A 22,127-nucleotide genomic window follows, 5' to 3' on the forward strand; every position below is an offset into this window, starting at 1 on the left:
CTCACAGGGAGTCGAGAAAGGATCTCTGGCCGAGGTTGATAACACTACTACTACTTTACTTTATGCTACTCTACTCCTCCCTGTTGCTGCAAGATGGTGGTTTTCAGAAGATGCTAGTCTTTGATAGGACTAGGCCTTCTCTCTATTCTGGCATTTCTGCAGCCCAGTCCACATATACAGCCTTCCTTTGATAATGTTGCATCTGTAGTGTAGATCCTTGCTTGCGAGTACTTTGGATGAGTACTCACGGTTGCTTTGCTCCCTCTTTTTCCCCTTTTCCATTCTTCTCGGATGACGCAACCAGATGACGGAGTCCAGGAGCCAGATGGCACCTTTGACGACTGCTACTACCCCGAGGGTGCCTACTACCACGTGACGGACGCCGACGACCAGGAGTAGTTAGGAGGCTCCCAGGCAGGAGGCCTTGCCTTTTCTATCGATGTTGCTTTTGTGCTAACCTTCTTAAGGCAAACTTGTTTAACTCATGTCTGTACTCAGATATTGTTGCTTCCGCTGACTCTTGTGTTTCGAGCTTATGTATTCGAGCCCTCGAGGCCCCTGGCTTGTAATATAAAGTTTGTATTATTTTAATTTGTGTCTAGAGTTGTGTTGTGATATCTTCCCGTGAGTCCCTGATCTTGATCGTACACATTTGCGTGTATGATTAGTGTACGATTGAATCGGGGGCGTCACAATGTTTCCCTACAATCTCCTTGTCCTTCTTTATGTGTGTCAATTTGTGCCTAAGCAGGTGGTCAGTTCCTCTGCGCCCCTTCCCATAGTGGGCAACAAGTTCCCGCATATTTTGCACTTAGCTTTAGGCACGTTGACACCGCCCTCCACAACTATTCCTTCAGAGAAGTAGTTCCAGCAATTCAAGATTTTGGATGAACGCTTGCATAAAGTTGGAACAGGTTGGGACCATCCATGTTTGCGTGTAGGAAATGAGATGGGGTTTGAGTGTGAGAAATGAGAGGGGTGGGCAGCACTTTTATAGCAAAAATTTGGCATTCTTACATGGGTCGACACGGTGACACATTAGGCACGGCCATCACACTCGGCCCGCATGGCCCACCGAGGCAAGTTCGCCCCAAGTATCTCCAGAAAAACATAAAATTGGAAAATGGCAAAAAATACAAAAAATGAAAAATGAGGCAAAGTATCATCATGTGGAATAGAATTGGGCTTTATTAGTGGTTGTCTCATTAAAATCTTCCATCACTATGAAGAAAAAGAGTACAAAGCCACACTCTATATTGCAAAGGGAAAAGGAAACTGCAAAAAGGATTAAAAATTACAAAAGAAAAAGAAAAAAATACATAGACTACAACTAGAACTATTCTTCCTCGTCTCTTCTACGGCAAGATTTTGAACGTGGCTTCCGGTTCTTTGTTGTATGTGGTGTGTTGGGCTCTCCTTCTGGTTGTTCCCCATCTTTGAAGGGCATTAATGTTCTAACCATATCTGGGGTTGAGATTGGTTCTTCTCTCTTCAAGTATTATTCTAGCTAGGCTAAAAGCAGACTGCAATGATGTTGATGAAACGGATACTGACAACACATCTCATGCGAATATGGAAAGCATCGGATATGTAACCTTGTGGTCATGACACCACTGTAGTATGTCGAAGTTGTCCTCTTCATCTTCATGAAGCTAGCTTTGCCGTTGTTGATGCGCTAACTCTCTGCCACCTAAAAGCATAGGCAGGGCACAGGAGGAAGAACCAAATAACTTCCTCCACGCTTCTTCTTTTCATGCAATTGGTGCTGGTGGAGGCCATTGCATGCAAACTCCGACTTACTTCTATTCGTACTTACCATAAGTTTACAAAGCTTATCACGAGCTCAGTGAAATAAGCAACATAATCTAACTATAGGGCCCAGATAGTACATTGGGTGCACTACCAAACAGATCAAATTTAGCCCTGGGATCCAAAATAAATGCAAATGCATACAACATAGATTTTTTTTCTAATATTTCAAAAAATTAAGTTGCATGTGAGCAAAATCACAAGTAATAATGTATCGCTTTCGTAGGTTTTAAGGTGAGATGCAATGTCTACAGTAGTGTGCACCATTAAAGGGCATTAAAGGAGGTGGGGGATGATAAACCCCAAACAAAGAATTGTTGCATCATAAAAACCTCCAAAGACTTGAGCAGTCTTTCAGCAATATGCCAAGTATCAGGAGTGATTAGTTATCTTCCATAATTTGCATTAATAAATCCCGAGAATGCAACTTTGTCTTGGATAACTGACTTAAGCATCATATATGTAGAGTTCCATCTAATAGACATGTCTAAATTACACTTATGAGGAGTTGCTTATATAGCGATGCAATATCTCTGGTAGCTAGCAATTCACTAATTAGAGTTGCCAAGATTAGAAATTGTAGTGCACAAAATTTGAAATCGTGGTTCATATTTCTTCAAAGCACATTTAGCAATAAGATTAATTATATGTCAAGCACAACGTTGATGTAGTAAAAAAAGATGCAACATATATAGAAAATAGAGGAGTGTGTTTGCTCATTGCAGTTGCATTTGCCGAAGCACTATCCAAAGTTACTACAAAAAATATTGTTGGTCAGACCAAATTTTGCCATAGCTCTAATTATAGCTTGAGCTATGTTCTTACCAGTATGTGTTTCGTCAATTAATACGAATCCTATGATTCCTTTTTGCAGTTTGCAAGTTTGGTTAACATAATGAGCGACCACAATAATCTAATCTTGCTTTGCTTGACCACTTGACATATCAAATGTTAAAGAGACTGAAAAAGTGCATGCAATAAAATCTTATTTTATTTCCTGAAGAACAATTTTTCATTTTTTTTCATATCCCTTGTTGTAGTTTGTCTATAGACTGGTTTTGAAATTAGGAGTATGATCAGTTTAAATATATTCGGTAAAACCTCCAGACTCACCAAACTTAAAGATAAATCATTGGAAGCAATAAAATGGCATAGAGCTTCTCTTTGAACATTATCATTGGTGAAACTGTGTATCGTACCACAGGGGTTGACCTTGAGCGTGGCATGTCTTCCCACAGTCTCCTCATCCTTCTTCTGGTGTGAGAGGGTGTGCCTATTCAGGTGGTCGGTTCCTCCTTGCCCTCCCCCCATGGAATACAAGACCCAACATCTTTTGTACCTAGCTTTAAGCACGTTGACACCACCCTCTACAACTATTTCTTCATTGAAATGGTCCCAGCACTTCGATGTTTTGTGACAAACCTTTATTGTACCTGAAAGGCAATTTCAATACCTAAGTGTTTTGGTGTTATTAACAACACAATTTGTGGACTAACCGTGTGCTTGAGCTACACATGCATATTCAAATGGCATAAGACTGTTAGATCCCCTCTAGAAGTAAAGTATCAAAGAAGGTGTTTCCGACGCTTTTACTTCCTTGTTCTTAGGAAATACAAACTATTAAGAGGGGGTCTTAGGAAACCCTAGTGCGATAGCACTACTAAACCGCTATTACCGCGCACTAGAACGGTAGTACCGCTCCCATGGTCTGAGCGAGACGACTGCCCCAAGTGTCGGACCAACTACAGATGAGGGGATTTTCCCTTCAGGTTTGGTGAGGTACTTCAGCGACGGCACTCTGATAGTTCTAGCTATTTTACTTTAGCCAGTACTACCAGACACCTCAGTGGTAGTACCACCCAGGTGTTGCATTACAACCCTTAGGGAAACCGCGATAGTACCGCTCTTCGAAGTAGTACTTCCACACTGGCATTCATGCAGTTTTCTAGGGACAACAGTAGTGCCACCCTGAGAAACCTTCTTCCTACTTTGACCCTTACGTCTTTCTCCTCCATTAATGTCCCAAGCTCTATCTTCCTCGATCTATCTCTAGTCACTCAAACTTGTTGATTTGCTAGTATTGGGAGAGGAGACCTAGATCTACACTTCCACCAAAGGAAATTTGATTCCTGATACATCTCCATTGTATCTGCTTTTCCTAACGCTTTTGCTCTTGTTTTGGACTCTAATTTGCATGATTTGAATGCAACTAACCCAGACTAACGTTGTTTTCAGTAGATCTACCATGGTGTTGTTTTTGTGCAGAAATAAAAGTTCTCGGAATGGAACAAAACTTTTTGGAGAATTATTTTACAATAAAAAGAAAAATACTGGAGCCAAGAACCATCGGAGGGGGGGGGGTCCTGGCTGGGCACAAGACACCAGGCCCCCCTGATATGTCTCCGTCGTATCTATAATTTTTTATTGTTCCATGTCAATATTATACAACTTTCATATACTTTTGGCAACTTTTTATACTATTTTTGGGACTAACATATTGATCCAGTGCCCAGTGCTAGTTCCTATTTGTTGCTTGTTTTATGTTTCGTAGAAAACCCATATCAAACGGAGTCCAAACGGGATAAAAACTAACAGAGATATTTTTTGGAATATTTATGATTTTTGGGAAGAAGAATCAACGCGAGACGATGCCCGAGGGGGCCACGAGGCAGGGGGCGCGCCCCAGGGGGTCAGGCGCGCCCTGGGCCCTCGTGGCCACCCCGTAAGGCGGTTGGTGCCCTTCTTTCGCCGCAAAAAGTTAATATCCGAATAGAAATCGTGTCCAAAATTCAGCCCAATCGGAGTTACGGATATCCGGGAATATAAGAAACAGTGAAAGGGCAGAATCAGGAACGCACAAAAAGAGAGAGACAAAGAGACAGATCCAATCTCGGAGGGGCTCTCGCCCCTCCCACACCATGGGGACCGTGGACCAGAGGGGAAACCCTTCTCCCATATAGGGAGAAGGTCAAGGAAGAAGAAGAAGAAGAAGAAGGGGGGCTCTCTCCCCCTCTCTCCCGGTGGCACCGGAACACCGCCGGGACCATCGTCATCACCGTGATCTACACCAACACCTCCATCCTCTTCACCAACATCTCCATCACCTTCCCCCATCTATCTACAGCAGTCCTCTCTCCCGCAACCCACTGTACCCTCTACTTGAACATGGTGCTTTATGCTTCATATTATTATCCAATGATGTGTTGCCATCCTACGATGTCTGACTAGATTTTCGTTGTACTATCGGTAATTGGTGAATTGCTATGATTGGTTTAATTTGCTTGTGGTTATGTTGTTGTCCTTTGGTTCCCATCATATGAGCGCGCGCGTGGATCACACCATAGGGTTAGTTGTATGTTGATAGGGCTATGTATTGGAGGGCAAGAGTGACAGAAGCTTCAACCTAGCATAGAAATTGATGCATACGGGATTGAAGGGGGGCCAATATATCTTATTGCTATGGTTCGGTTTTACCTTAATGAACGTTAGTAGTTGCGGATGCTTGCTAATAGTTCCAATCATAAGTGCATAGAATTCCAAGTCAGGGATGACATGCTAGCAGTGGCCTCTCCCACATAAAACTTGCTATCGGTCTAGTAAAGTAGTCAATTGCTTAGGGACAATTTCACAACTCCTACCACCACTTTTCCACACTCGCTATACTAACTTTATTGCTTCTTTATCTAAACAGTCCCTAGTTTTTATTTACGTGCTCTTTATATTCTTACGAATCTATCCAACAACACCTACAAAGTACTTCTAGTTTCATACTTGTTTTAGGTAAAGCGAATGTTAAGTGTGCGTAGAGTTGTATCGGTGGTCGATAAACTTGAGGGAATATTTGTTCTACCTTTAGCTCCTCGTTGGGTTCAACACTCTTACTTATCGAAAGATGCTACAATTGATCCCCTATACTTGTGGGTTATCACCCCCCTCTACCGCGCCCTGGTGGGTTGTGCCCACCTCGTGGCCCCGCGGACCCTAATTCCAACTCCATAAATACGTATTTTTGGAGAAAAAATAGAGGAGGAAGTTTCATCACATTTTACAATATGGAGCCGTCGCCACCTCCTGGTCTTCATCGGGAGGCCAGATGTAGAGCATGTTTGGGGCTTCGGAGAGGGGAATCTTCGGTCTTCATCATCACCTACCCTCCTTCATCACCAATTCCATGATGCTCCCCACCGGGAGTAATTAATTCCTTCGTAGGCTTGCTGGTCGGTGAGGAGTTGGATGTGATTCATCATGTAATTGAGTTAGTTTTGTTAGGGCTTGATCCCTAGTATCCACTATGTTCTGAGATTGATGTTGCTATGACTTTGCCATGCTTAATGCTTGTCACTAGGGCTCGAGTGCCATGATTTCAGTGAAGGAAATATGCCCTAGAGGCAATAATAAAGTTATTATTTATTTCCTTAATTCATGATAAATGTTTATTATTCATGCTAGAATTGTATTAACCGGAAACTTAGTACATGTGTGAATACATAGACAAAACATATAGTCCCTAGTATGCCTCTACTAACTAGCTCGTTAATCAAAGATGGTTATGTTTCCTAACCATAGACATGTGTTGTCATTTGATGAACGGGATCACATCATTAGGAGAATGATGTGATGGACATGACCCATCCGTTAGCTTAGCATTATGATCGTGTTAGTTTCATTGCTACTGCTTTCTTCATGACTTATACAAGTTCCTCAGACTATGAGATTATGCAACTCCCAAATACCGGAGGAACACTTTGTGTGCTACCAAACATCACAACGTAAAAGGGTGATTACAAAGGTGTTCTACAAGTGTCTCCGGAGGTGTTTGTTGGGTTGGCATAGATCGAGATTAGGATTTGTCACTCCGTGTTTGGGAGAGGTATCTCTGGGCCCTCTTGGTAATACTCATCACTATAAGCCTTGCAAGCATTGTGACTAATGAGTTAGTTTCGGGATGAAGTATTACGGAACGAGTAAAGAGACTTGCTGGTAATGAGATTGAACTAGGTATGATGATACCGACGATCGAATCTCGGGCAAGTAACATACCGATGACAAAGGGAACAATGTATGTTGTTATGCGGTTTGACCGATAAAGATCTTTGTAGAATATGTAGGAACCAATATGAGCATCCAGGTTCCGCTATTGGTTATTGATCGGAGACGTGTCTCGGTCATGTTTACATAGTTCTCGAACCCATAGGGTCCGCACGCTTAACGTTCGATGATGATTGGTATTATGAGTTTATGTGATATGTTGTACCGAAGATTGTTTGGAGTCCCGGATGTGATCACGGACATGACGAGGAGTCTCGAAATGGTCGATACATAAAGATTGATATATTGGACGACTATATTCGGACACCGGAAGTGTTTCGGAGAAGTTTCAGATAAAACCGGAGTGCCGGAGGGTTACCAGAACCCCCCAGGGAACTAATGGGCCTTGATGGGCCCTAGTGGAGAGAGAGAGGGGCCGGCCAGGGCAGGCCGCACGCCTCCTCCCCCTGAGTCCGAATAGGACAAGGAAGGGGGGGGCGACGTCCCCCTTGCCTTCCCCCTCTCTTTCCCTAGTTGGAAACCTACTAGGAATAGGATTCCTAGTAGGAATCCTACTTGGGGCGTGCCCTACAGGGGCCGGCCGGCCTTCCCCCTTGCTCCTTTATATACAGGGGTAGGGGGGCACCCTAGAACACACAAGTTGACAATTGTTTTAGCCGTGTGCGGTGCCCCCCTCCATAGTTACACACCTCAGTCATATCGTCCTAGTGCTTAGGCGAAGCCCTGCGTCGGTAACTTCATCATCACCGTCACCACGCCATCGTGCTGACGAAACTCTCCCTCGCCCTCAACTGGATCAAGAGTACGAGGGTCGTCATCGAGCTGAACGTGTGCTGAACACGAAGGTGCCATATGTTCGGTGCTTGGATCGGTTGGATCACGAAGACGTTCGACTACATCAACCGCGTTAACGAAATGCTTGCGCTTTCGGTCTACGAGGGTACGTGGACACACTCTCCCCTCTTGTTGCTATGCATCACTTATATAGATCTTGCGTGATCATAGGATTTTTTTTGAAATTACCGCGTTCCCCAACAGTGGCATCCGAGCCAGGTCTATGCGTAGATGTTATATGCATGAGTAGAACACAAAGAGTTGTGGGCGATAATAGTCATACTGCTTACCAACATGTCATACTTTGATTCCGTGGTATTGTTGGATGAAGCGGCTCAGACCGACATTACACGTATGCTTATGCGAGACTGGCTCTATCGACGTGCTTTGCACATAGGTGTCTAGTGAGTGTTTGTTTCTCCAACTTTAGTTGAATCGAGTGTGGCTACGCCTGGTCCTTGTTGAAGGTTAAAACAACACACTTGACGAAAAATCGTTGTGGTTTTGATGCGTAGGTAAGAACGGTTCTTGCTAGAACCCCATAGCAGCCACGTAAAACTTGCAACAACAAAGTAGAGGACATCTAACTTGTTTTTGCAGGGCTTGCTGTGACGTGATATGGTCAAGCATGATGTGATATAAATTGTTGTATGAGATGATCATGTTCTGTAACAAAGTTATCGGTAACTGGCAGGAGCCATATGGTTGTCGCTTTATTGTATGCAATGCAATCACCATGTAATTGTTTTACTTTATCACTAAGCGGTAGTGATAGTCATAGTAACAATAGGTGACGACAATGATGCTACCATCGAGATGAAGGTGTCGCGCCGGTGACGTTGGAGATCATGACGATGCTTCGGTGATGGAGATCATGAGCACAAGATGATGATTGCCATATCATGTCACATATTTTTGATTGCATGTGATGTTTATCCTTTATGCATCTTATTTTGCTTAGAACGTCGGTAGCATTATAAGATGATCCCTTGCTAAATTTCAAGGTACAAGTGTTCTCCCTGAGTATGCACCATTGCTATAGTTCGTTGTGCCGAGACACCACGTGATGATCGGGTGTGATAAGCTCTACGTTCACATACAATGGGTGCAAGCCAGTTTTGCACACGCAGAGTACTCAGGTTAAACTTGATGAGCCTAGCATATGCATATATGGCCTCGGAACACTAAGACCGAAAGGTCAAGCGTGAATCATATAGTAGATATGATCAACATAGTGATGAAAACTACTCCATCTCACGTGATGATCAGATATGGTTTAGTTGATTTGGATCACGTGATCACTTAGATGATTAGAGGGACGTCTACGTAAGTGGGAGTTCTTAAGTAATATGATTAATTGAACTTTAATTTATCATGAACTTAGTACCTGATAGTATTTTGCATGTCTATGTTGTTGTAGATCAATGGTCCGTGCTACCGTTCCTTTGAATTTTAATGCGTTCCTAGAGAAAGCTAAGTTGAAAGATGATGGCAGCAACTACACGGACTGGGTCTGTAACTTGAGGATTGTCCTCATTGCTGCACAGAAGAATTACATCCTGGAAGCACCGTTAGGTGTACCACCCGCGCCCGCAACTGTAGACATAGTGAATGCCTGGCAGACGCGTGTTGATGACTACTCGATAGTTCAATGTGCCATGCTTTAAGACCTAGAACCGGCACTTCAACGACGTTTTGAACGTCATGGAGCATATGAGATGTTCTAGGAGTTGAGGTTAATATTTTCAAGCAAATGCCCGGATTGAGAGATATGAAGTCTCCAATAAGTTCTACAGCTGTAAAATGGAGGAGAATAGTTCTGTCAGTGAACACATACTCAGAATGTCTGGGGTACCACAACCACTTGACTCAATTGGGAGTTAATCTTCCTGATGATAGTGTCATTGACAGAGTTCTTCAATCACTGCCACCAAGCTACAAAAGCTTCGTGATGAACTATAATATGCAAGGGATGAACAAGACTATTCCCGAGCTCTTTGCGATGGCCACGGAGGTAGAAATCAAAAAGGAGCATCAAGTGTTGATGGTCAATAAGACCACGAGTTTCAATAAAAAGGGCAAAGGGAAGAAAGGGAACTTCAAGAAGAACGACAAAAATGTTGTTGCTCAAGAGAAGAAACCCAATCTGGACCTAAGCTGAAACTGAGTGCTTCTACTACAAAGGGACTGGTCACTGGAAGCGGAACTGCCCCAAGTATTTGGCGGATAAGAAGGATGGCAAAGTGAAAGGTATATTTGATATATATGTTATTGATGTGTACTTAACTAATGCTCGCAGTAGCGCCTGGGTATTTGATACGGGTTCTGTTGCTCATATTTGCAACTCGAAACAGGGGCTACAGATTAAGCCAAGATTGGCCAAGGACGAGGTGATCCATAAACACCGGGGTGACAGTAATTGGGATACTTTTTGGTGATGACCGTAGTTTGAGGAGTTCATGTATTCACTATGTGTTAATGCTTTGTTCCGGTTCTCTATTAAAAGGAGGCCTTAATATCCCTTAGTTTCCTTATGGACCCCGCTGCCACGAGAGGGAAGGACAAAAGATGTCATACAAGTTCTTATCCATAAGCACGTATGACTATTTACGGAATACATGTGAAAGTGCAACTATTCCCTGGGTGGTTTTGGTAATTCTTAACAACATATATTTCATTGAACTAATGCTATTTCAAGATAATCATTTCAGAAAGTTCAATGTTTGGCATGGCATGGATTAGAGATGTGGACCCCTCAAAATGCAAAGGACATATATTGGCAACAAGCTCAAGACTCTACATTTTCATTTTAGTGATCCAAGATCACATTGAGTCCATAGGAAAGCCAATACTATTAAAAGGGGCTGAGGTGTTGCTTAATGGGTTACTTGCTCAAAATGCTTTGTGATATGCTCCAAAACCCTCAACAACTTTCTCACATCCACATATATCCTAAACCTAAATGTCAAACTCGGCCCCACCGATTTGATCTATCCGGCGCCACCGAGTTTCACTTGACATAGCCACTGCCACAAACCCTAGTTACTTCGGTCTCAGCGATTCTCGGTCTCACCAAGATGGGATTGCAAACTCTCTGTTTCCTTTTTGAAACATTTCGGTCTCACCGAAAGAGCAAATCGGTCCCACCGAGTCTGCATTGCAAACTCCATGTTTCCTTTTTGTAACACTTCGGTACCACCGAAGTGAGCGAATTGGTCCCACCGAGTTTGCTTGACCAACACTCTTTGTACCTATTTGCTGAAATTGGTCCCACTGAGTTCATGCGATCGGTCACACCGAGATTACATTATGCCCTAACCCTAGCATATCGGTACCACCGAGATGACTATATCGGTCCCACCGAAAATCCTAACGTTCACATTTTTACCTAGATCGATCTGACCGAGTTTGGGAATGTGTGTGTAACGGTTAGATTTTGTGTGGAGGCTATATATACCCCTCCACCCACTCTTCATTCATGGAGAGAGCCATCAGAACAAACCTACACTTCCACTACTCATTTTCTGAGAGAGAACCACCTACTCGTGTGTTGAGGCCAAGATATTCCAATCCTACCATATGAATCTTGATCTCTAGCCTTCTCCAAGTTGCTTTCCACTCAAATCATCTTTCCACCATAGCCAAATCTATGAGAGAGAGTCGAGTGTTGGGGAGACTATCATTTGAAGCACAAGAGCAAGGAGTTCATCAACAACACACCATCTATTACCTTTTGGAGAGTGGTGTCTCCTAGATTGGTTAGGTGTCACTTGGGAGCCTCCGTCAATATTGTGGAGTTGAACCAAGGAGTTTGTAAGGGCAAGGAGATCGCCCACTTCGTGAAGATCTACCCTAGTGAGGCAAGTCCTTCGTGGGCGATGGCCATGATGGGATAGACAAGGTTGCTTCTTCGTGGACCCTTCGTGGGTGGAGCCCTCCGTGGACTCGCATAACCGTTACCCTGTATGGGTTGAAGTCTACATCAACGTGGATGTATGATAGCACCACCTATCGGAACCACGCCAAAAATCTCCGTGTCAACATTGCGTTTGCTCCCTCCAAACTCCCCCCATTTACTTTCTTGTAGGTTGCATGCTTTACTTTCCGCTGCTCATATACTCTTTGCATGCTTGCTTGAATTGTATTGCGATTGCTTGACTTGTGCTAAGTTGCTAAAATCTGCCAAGAACTAAAATTGGGAAAAGGTTAAGTTTTTATTTGGTCAAGTAGTCTAATCACCCCTCTCTAGACATACTTTCGATCCTACAAGTGGTATCAGAGGTTTGGTCTCCATTTGCCTTGATTTCCATAGCTTTGGTGATCATAGCCTTGGTTTCACAACCTTGGAGAGTATGGCGTCTAGCGAGGGAAACTACCACCGTAGAGGTCCTTACTTTGACAGTACTAATTTTGCTAGTTGGAAACATAAGATGAAATGCATATTCTTGGACATAACCCCGCCGTTTTTGCTATTGTGTGTATTGGCTTGCAAGGTGAATTCTTTGATGGGAGAGAACCGAACCGTGATGCTACCGCGGAAGAATTGAAGATGTTGCAATACAGTGCTCAAGCTTGAGATATCCTCTTCAATGGATTGTGCCCCGAAGAATTCAATAAAATCAGTCGTCTTGAGAATGCAAAGGAAATTTGGGATACTTTGATTGATATGCACGAAGGTACCAACTCCGTCAAGGAATCCAAGTTGGATGTGCTTCAAAGTCAACTTGACAAGTTCAAAATGAAGGATGGTGATGGTGTCGCTGAAATGTACTCTAGGCTTGCTGTCATCACAAATGAGATTGCCGGGTTAGGAAGTGAAGAGATGACCGACAAATTCATCATCAAAAAGATCTTGAGATCCTTGGATGGAAAATATGACACCGTTTGCACATTGATACAAATGATGCCAAATTACAAAGATCTCAAGCCAACCGAAGTCATTGGAAGAATTGTTGCTCATGAGATGTCACTCAAGGACAAAGAAGAGCTTCACAACAAGTCTAGTGGTGCTTACAAAGCCTCATGTGATGCTCCTACATCATCAAGTGAGAAACAAGCCTTCATGAAGAACTGATCTTAATGGTGAAGAACTTCAACAAATTCTACCAGAGTAGAAGCAAGGAAAGAAGTTCCAAGTCAAGGTCCTACAATGACAAAAGATCTTCTAGTCATGAGCGAAACTGCTACAATTGTGGAAGACCTGGACACTACTCCAATGAGTGTACGGCTCCCTATAAAAGAAGATAAGACTCACCTAAAAGAAGAAGCAAAAGGGAGGAATCACCTCCAAGAGAGAGGAGTAGAGACGATCGTTATGAACGAATAACCTCTCGAAGAAGCAAGGATTCGGAAAGGAAGGACAAGTCGTCAAGGAGCTACACAAAACGAAGACATCAAGCTCATTTGGTGAATGGGTATCCAGCTCCGACTCCGACCACCACTCCGAGAGAAGTTATCACTCCGACTCCAAATATACTCAAGATGAAGGTGTTGCCGGTCTAGCACTTGTGTCAACCAACTCCTATGACATATTTGACTCACAAAATGAAGGAATTGGGATATGCTTCATGGCTAAAGGCCCCAAGGTAACACACCCCGAGTATGTTGATTTCAGTAGTGATGAAGATGACTTGCTAGGTGATGATGATTTACTTGTTGACAACTCTAGTGATGAATACTATGATGATACGTCAATTAATCATGCTAAAACAAATGTCAGTGATAAGGAGTAGATTGAGCGTCTAACTAAAGAACTAAACACTCTTAAGTTAGCTCATGAAACTACTTTATAAGATCATCAAGAACTTTTAAAAACTCATGAGAAGTTACGCTTCGAAAAGCTCAATCTTGAGCAAGAGCATGAGTTCTTAAAGGCCATCAATGATGATCTTCGAAAGAAAGTTCTTCTTACATTGCCAGGCGTTTACTCTTATCTAATTACATGCCACAAGTAAAATCTGGCAACAAGAACAAGAAATATTCTTCTTCTAGTAGTAACAACAATCATGCCAAATCCAATATTGTTGCTTCTAGTAGTTCTCTTGATTCCACTAATGATTCTCTTAGCCAAGTTACACCTGAGCAAGAAAATAGCTTATTGAATGGAATAATAGAGAAAGGTGTTTACAAGAGCCTTGCCAGAAGTAAGGAATTTGAGGAAATTATACGCAAGCAAGGAAGGCACCGGAAGAATCAAGGTGTTGGTTTTGAACGAAAGTTCAATGCCAATGGAGTTGAGTGGGAAGAAGATCAATACCCCAAGACGAAGTTTGTTCCTCAACAAGAGAAGTATGACCCTACTTCCTTCAAGGGGACACAAGCTCAAGATGATCTTCCACCACAAGACCACAAGCTAAAAGGCAAGGACAAGCTTCAAGAAGAGATTGATGCATTTGAAGATGCTCCGAAGGCCTTGGTCAAGTGGGTTCCCAAGACTTCATCATGTTCTACTTCGTCAAGTACATCTACAACTCCAAGGATTCCCATCAAGATGATGTGGATCCCGAAGAAGAAGAACTAGAGAGTTCTTGTGGGTGACTCCGCCAACATACTTCACTCCTATTTATTTTGGCAAGGAAAAGTGCAAACAACTTCCACATCTTGCACTAGTTCAAGGAGTCACAAACCCTCTTGTTGGTAAGACAAGGGACAAGGTAACCCAATGCTTTCATGGACATCATCATGTGTGTGCTTCACTCTATGTCTATGGATATCCTTGTTTGTTCCTTGTGGGACTAACCCATGTAGGTATTGAAAGTGCAACTCACTCCAATGGATTGCTTCAAATGATCTACATCAACAATGAGCATCCACATCTTCGATATCTACATGAAGTCATCATCGACAAAACACAAGGTTAGTTGATCCCTCTTAAGGGGGGATATCACATCTAGGGGGAGCTTTACTCTAAGAATTGAGCTAAAGCAACTCTAATGGTGTGAACACAACAATGCTTTATGTAAAAGTGGTAACCCCACTTGTTCTTAAACGATGAGTATGACCTATGATCAAATGTTCTCATTTGACTCCTAAGTCAATATACTCATATATAGATGACCTAGTCATCGCCAATTGCTTGATAGATGCTAGTGATTGTGCATGCTTTGCCGCATGTTTCAGTTGCCATTTTATTGTGTGAGCATGCTGGTTGCATATTTTCTCTCATTCGAGGACATCCATTTGTTGCTTTGATAGTTTGGAATTTCTTCTTTTTGCCAAATGGATGGACAAGAATGCCTAAGAACTCCCTCTAGCTATCTATGCTTTTCTCTTCTCAAACTCTATTCATGCTACATCACAAAGTTTGATCTAAGTCAAATTCAAACCCTCTGTGTGAGGAGCACTCGGAGTTCCGCTTTGTCATAGACTTAAAAATTCCAAAACCTCACTGTGTATTTCGGTCTGACCGACTCCTCCATTTCGGTCACACCGAGTACACTCGGTTAATCAGGTTTCAATCTCAGTGCAACCGATTAGAACCCTTCGGTCTCACCGAGTTGCAGTAACCGCTTGCGATTCTGTGTCTCGGTGCCACCGTGTTGTTCCACTCGGTCACACCGACAGTGTCAGGATATAAATACTGACGGGCCAGATTTTGGAAATCACTTCAAAACCCTGTCGCCCGTGCGTGTCCTGCTCTGCCTCTCGAGTCTCCGGATCGTCACCTCGTCACCAGCGACCTCCCGCTGCTGGCCTCCGCCGCCGTCAATGGATTTCTTCATCGCCGTTGTCGCCAAAGCGAACTCATCGCCGAACTAGGGCATGAGTTCGACCCCTTGTGCACTCTTTTACTTCCGATTCTACGCACAAGGTCAATGCCATGTTCTATTCCACGCATGAGATCGATCCATCCACAGAGAATCTCCATTAGACTAGATTTGATTTGAAAATTTAGGGTTAAGTATTCGCCGGACTCATCTCGGACCGACCGAGTTGTAGGAATCGGTTCCACCGATTTGTCTTAGGCCAAAGCACAAGTGATTTTCGGTCTGACCGAGAATTGCAAATCGGTGTGACCGATACCAGGACTTTGTGAAACCCTAGCAAACTCAGAGTCACCGAACTGTGCCTCGGTCTCACCGATTCCCCATATTTAGACTCCAAAGTTGCTTCGGTGTCACCGAGTTTTACAAATTGGTAGCTCCGAAATGCTTCCTGTAGAAAACTAAAACTAAGTTTTTGACTCATTCTTTTTGCAAAACTCTGCACTTTATGATGCTCATCTAGTCTACCTCATCTACATTTATTCACAGGGACAGTTCTAAGTTTGCTGTGCAGAATGTCTGACCAGAGTGATAGCCAGAACAAATCAGAAGAGCAAGTGCATATGAGTGAGGGCACTAGTCCCTCCAGCAGTTCAGATGATGGTAGCAGGAGCACTCCAAGCAACTTGCCCAAGGCAGCAACAAGGACAAGGAATAAGAGAACCTCAGATTCATAGATGAGGACTATGTGGCTGCTGAGGAGGAAGTTAGCTCCAAGAAGAAGGTGCTAAAAAAGGAATATGGAACTGCTGCTGCAACAAAGCCTGGAATGCACAAGCTAAGAAGGCACCTGCCAGGAGAGTTCCCATGTCAAAGGCCAGAACTTCCACTCAGGAAACTATGGTCTTCTCACTTGAGTGAAAAGCAGGTGATGAAGGGAAGAAGAGGGTTAGAAAGACAACAGCTAGAGTGATTGGAAATCCTTCAAAGAGGAATGATTCTGAAAGTGAAGAGGAAGAAGAGGTCGCTGCTCAAGCACCTCCTACAAAGGCACAAAAGATGATGGGGGATACCATCAAGTCTGGGGCAGCTCCTTCAAAGCCCAAGACAGCCCCCAAAGCTCCAGATCAAGCTCCAAAGAGAAGTACCAGGAACATACCTTCTACAGAGAAGAATAAGGCCCCAGTGCCTGAAGCTGCTGAAGAAGCTGAAGCCCAAGTGCCCAGAAAGCTCAAGCCCAAGATTCTAGACCACAATGACAGTCATCAAGTGGCTGAAAATATGAAGGAAAGAAAGGGTGCTGGTCTCAGGAAGTGGAGACAAGCTGATCCTTATGCTGTGAGGAGGAGGACTTCAGTGGACTACATGTTCCACACCAAAGAGCAACAGGATTTCTACGAGACAATATTGCTGGACAAGAAAACCATAGTTAGTGATATGAGATGGGTGGATTGGAAATTCATTGATGCTAATGCTGATCATTTCCCAGGAGTGCATGGAAGCTTCAAAGCTAATGGTGTTGATGACTTTGTTGGTCAAAAGCTCACCAAATGGAATGATGAGCTCATTATGAAATTCTACTCAACAGCTCACTTCTATCCAGATGGAAGAATTGTGTGGATGATAGAAGGCCAGAGGCACCAATCAACTATTGATGAGTGGGCTAGGTTCATAAATGCCCCTGCAGAAGAAGAACATCAAATTGATGTGTATGCTGAGAAGAAGAAGGATCACAACACCATGGCCAATATGTATAAGCAAATTCCAGATGAGGCCTTGGAAACACACAAGTTTGGATCAGTCTACTATCTGCTATCTGGTTTGGCCACTATAAACACTACATTGAGCCACACTTTGTTGCCCAAATCTAGAGATCACAGGATGATTAGAGGCCATTCCATCAACTTGCTGCAGTTGTTTGATGTTGTGCCACGGAAATTCAAGGTCATGAGCCTGATTGTAGAGACAATCAAAAGGACAACAACTGATTAGAAGAGATCTTGTGGATATGCTCCACACATCCAAGAGCTAATCAATTCCGAGATGTAGCAAGGAGTGTATCTTTTGGACAAAGAACACCTTCCTTTGCTGCCTGAATTTGTGGACAACACAGTTGTCATGGATGCTAATGATCCATCTTTAGTTGCATCTCATGAGAAGAAGGAGAAGGCCAGGGCAGCAAAAGCAGCAAAGATGCCAAGTGTAGCAGAGGCTTCAGAAGTCTTTCTCAAGTCCAAACAAGACCAGCTTGGGTTTCTAATTCAACCAATCCCGAGGGTTGAGAAAGGACTAGCTACCCCGACTCAGAACCAGGAGAGCTTGGAGAGGATAATAAAGACAAAATTCTATGATCTGGACTTGAAGGTAACTGAGATTCAGACAACTGTTGAAGAACTCCAGGAAGAAGCTCAAGAGAGAAAGGGCAAAGCTACTACATAGGTGTTCCACAGGGTGCCTAGGGCACAGAGGTCTGTAGCAGTGCCAGTAACAAACACTAGAGCTACAACTTCAGCACCTGCAGCCACAACTCCTGCAGCTCCTATTGCCCTTCCAGTGGCAACCCCTCCAACTCCAACAACATCTACAGAAGCTTTCATCCTTGGAGTCATCTCAACACCACCTCCCGAAGGTCAAGCCTAGAGAGATGCATATCACTATGCATTTTCGAGCTTTTTGGTAACTTGTTACCAAAGGGGGAGAAAGTGTATAGATCATAGGCTTTTGCGAGAGAGAGAGAGAGAGAGAGAGAGAGAGAGAGTTGTCTCTTTTTGCTACTTATTTGCTTTGCTTGCCTGTTTGAGATACATTATGTCTGTGTGTGAGAGACACTTTGTATGATCATGTGCTTGATCCTATCACTCTTTATGCTTATGCTTGGATGTTAACATTATCTATATCATGTATGATCATTCACTTTGCCTTGATGATGAGTGCTTGTGCTTATTTATTATCATTTTGAGCGCTCCACCAAGATGTATGTGACATGGAAGAGTAACCCATGCTCCTAACAAATTGTGCATTTGCAGTCCAAAGCAAATTTTAACAATGCACAAATTTAGGGGGAGCTCTTACTTATCACATACTTCTCAAAGTGACTATGTACTTCATTCTTATTATCATTTGTCGAAGCTTTGATCTATATGTTGTCATCAATTACCAAAAGGGGGGAGATTGAAAGTGCAACTAATCCCTGTGTGGTTTTGGTAATTCTTAACAACATATCATTCATTGAACTAATGCTATTTCAAGATAATCATTTCAGAAAGTTCAATGTTTGGCATGGCATGGATTAGAGATGTGGACCCCTCAAAATGCAAAGGACATATATTGGCAACAAGCTCAAGACTCTACATTTTCATTTTAGTGATCCAAGATCACATTGAGTCCATAGGAAAGCCAATACTATTAAAAGGGGATGAGGTGTTGCTTAATGGGTTACTTGCTCAAAATGCTTTGTGATATGCTCCAAAACCCTCAACCACTTTCTCACATCCACATATATCCTAAACCAAAATGTCAAACTCGGCCCCATCGATTTGATCTATCCGGCGCCACCGAGTTTCACTTAGCATAGCCATTGCCACAAACCCTAGTTACTTCGGTCTCACCGATAGGGATCTCGGTCTCACCGAGATGGGATTGCAAACTCTCGTTTCCTTTTTGTAACATTTCGGTCTTACCAAAAGAGCAAATCGGTCCCGCCGAGTCTGCATTGCAAACTCCTTGTTTCCTTTTTGTAACACTTTGGTACCATCAAAGTGAGCAAATCGGTCCCACCGAGTTTGCCTGACCAACCCTCTGTGTACCTATTTGCTGAAATCGGTCCCACCGAGTTCATGCGATCAGTCACACCGAGATTATGTTATGCCCTAACCCTAGCATATCGGTACCATCGAGATGACTATATCGGTCCCACCGAAAATCCTAACGTTCACATTTTTACCTAGATTGGTCTGACCGAGTTTGCTAATTCGGTCCCACCGAGTTTGGGAATATGTGTGTAACGGTAAGATTTTGTGTGGAGGCTATATATACCCCTCCACCCACTCTTCATTCATGGAGAGAGCCATTAGAACAAACCTACACTTCCACTACTCATTTTCTGAGAGAGAACCACCTACTCATGTGTTGAGGCCAAGATATTCCAATCCTACCATATGAATCTTGATCTCTAGCCTTCCCCAAGTTGCTTTCCACTCAAATGATCTTTCCACCATAGCCAAATCTGTGAGAGAGAGTCGAGTGTTGGGGAGACTATCATTTGAAGCGCAAGAGCAAGGAGTTCATCAACAACACACCATCTATTACCTTTTGGAGAGTGGTGTCTCCTAGATTGGTTAGGTGTCACTTGGGAGCCTCAGTCAAGATTGTGGAGTTGAACCAAGGAGTTTGTAAGGGCAAGGAGATTGCCTACTTCGTGAAGATCTACCCTAGTAAGGCAAGTCCTTTGTGGGCGATGGCCATGATGGGATAGACAAGGTTGCTTCTTCATGGACCCTTCGTGGGTGGAGCCCTCTGTGGACTTGTGCAACCGTTACCCTCCGTGGTTGAAGTCTCCATCAACGTGGATGTATGATAGCACCACCTATCGGAACCACGCCAAAAATCTCCGTGTCAACATTGCGTTTGCTCCCTCCAAACTCCCCCATTTACTTTCTTGCAAGTTGCATGCTTTACTTTCCACTGCTCATATACTCTTTGCATGCTTGCTTGAATTGTATTGTGATTGCTTGACTTGTGCTAAGTTGCTAAAATCTGCCAAGAACTTAAATTGGGAAAAGGTTACGTTTTTATTTGGTCAAGTAGTCTAATCACCCCCCTCTAGACATACTTTCGATCCAACAACATGCCTATGTTATATTTATGAACTGGAGCTAGTTATGTATCGCCCTAGGTTATGACTGTTATATGATGAATATCATCCAACGAATCCACTGATCCAATGCCTACGAGTTTTCCACATATTGTTCTTGCTAAGTTACTATTGCTGTTGTTACTGCTACACTTGCTACATAATCATTGCTATTGCTGTTACTGCTACTGTTACCGTTACCACTGCTATCAAAACTATCATACTACTGTGCTACTGATCACTTTACTGCAGATATTTAATCTCCAGGTGTGGTTGAATTGACAACTTAGCTGCTAATACTTGCAAATATTCTTTGGCTCCCCTTGTGTCGAATCTGTAAATTTGGGTTGAATACTCTAACCTCGAAAACAGTTGTGATCCCCTATACTTGTGGGTTATCAATTCCCCATCCTTTCTCTTGTGGCTCTTGTCACTCTTGGGTGTTTTGACACCATATACGAAAGAAGGCACTTCGGAGCCACATTCCATTATGGTGAAGCTTCATGGTGGTGTTGGGACCCTCCAATTAAGTTGTGGAGATTGCCCCAACCTTGTTTGTGAAGGTTCAGTTGCCGCATCCAAGTGCACTGCTAATGGAATCATGGCAACTTGTATTGTACAATGGCACGAGGAGAATAGGGTGAGCCATTATGGTATTTGGTGAGCTTTGCGCCACCACACCCTTCCAATGGATACATACCTCCCCCAAAGAGGAAACTTCGGGAACTACATCATCATCTTCACTTGCGGTTTATTCTTCCCATCACTTACTTTGTGCAAACTTGTATTCTTTTGTTTACTTTGAGCTTGTTGTTGTTATGCCTTGCATTTAGGTTGTCCATCTAGTTGTACATCTAGATAGCCTATATTCTTTTTATATCCCTAAAATTGGAAAAGAAGATAAAAACTGTTAGTCGCCTATTCACCCCACCCACTATAGTTGACCATACTAATCCTTTCAATTGGCATCAGAGGCTCGTCTCTTTATAAAGGCTTAAGAGTATGGTCGAAAATGATGTGGATGAGCATGCTCCCCATGTGGCCGTGGATAGTACTTCTATCACTAGGGATGATTTGAATGTTGCCATGAAAACACTCAAAGTATCAGTAGTTGATGAATTAAAAGTCATGTTGGATAAATTCCTTAAAGGTGTCTCTAATGCCACAATCACTCCTGTGGTAGTAATTGATGCTAGTGCCTCCGAAGCGGATGCCGATTCTCTCAAAGAGGCGGTTAATAAAATGGCACCTAATCCTATCGAAGGGAAGGATGGTTTGGGTGCCCACTCCGCGGTACCCCCTCCATTAGCCTACTATGTGGCCCGGTTCCCTTGCTTCATATCTTTTTTTGTGAGAAAAACTTTCGATCTATTCATCTTCAATCATGGGAGTACAACGAACACCAGAAATAATAAAAATTACATCTAGATCCGTAGAACGCCTAGCGAAGACTACAAGCACTAAAGCGAGCCGAAGGAGCGCCGCCGTCATCACCCCTCCCTCGTCGGAGTCGGGGCACGACTTTTTGTAGTAGATAGTCGGACAGTCGGGAAGTCGTCGTGGTAAGGCCCCATAGAACCAGCGCACCCGAACAGCAACCGCCGCCGATAAAGAATAACGTAGAACAAAGGGATCCAACGTGAAGACACACGAACATAGACGAAACACAACCAGATCTGAGCAAATCCACCGAGGATAGATCCGCCGGAGAAAAACCTCCACACACCCACCAACGATGCTAGACGCACCACCAGAACGGGGACTAGGCAGGGAAACCTTTATTCCATCTTCAGGGAGCCGTCGCCGTCTCACCTTCCTAAGCAAGACACAAACCCTAACAAATCTCAAAGGAACGACTAACAACAGAGCCCTCCCGCCGG

Source organism: Triticum dicoccoides, chromosome 7B (genome assembly GCF_002162155.2).
Source record: "Triticum dicoccoides isolate Atlit2015 ecotype Zavitan chromosome 7B, WEW_v2.0, whole genome shotgun sequence".
NCBI lineage: Eukaryota > Viridiplantae > Streptophyta > Magnoliopsida > Poales > Poaceae > Triticum > Triticum dicoccoides.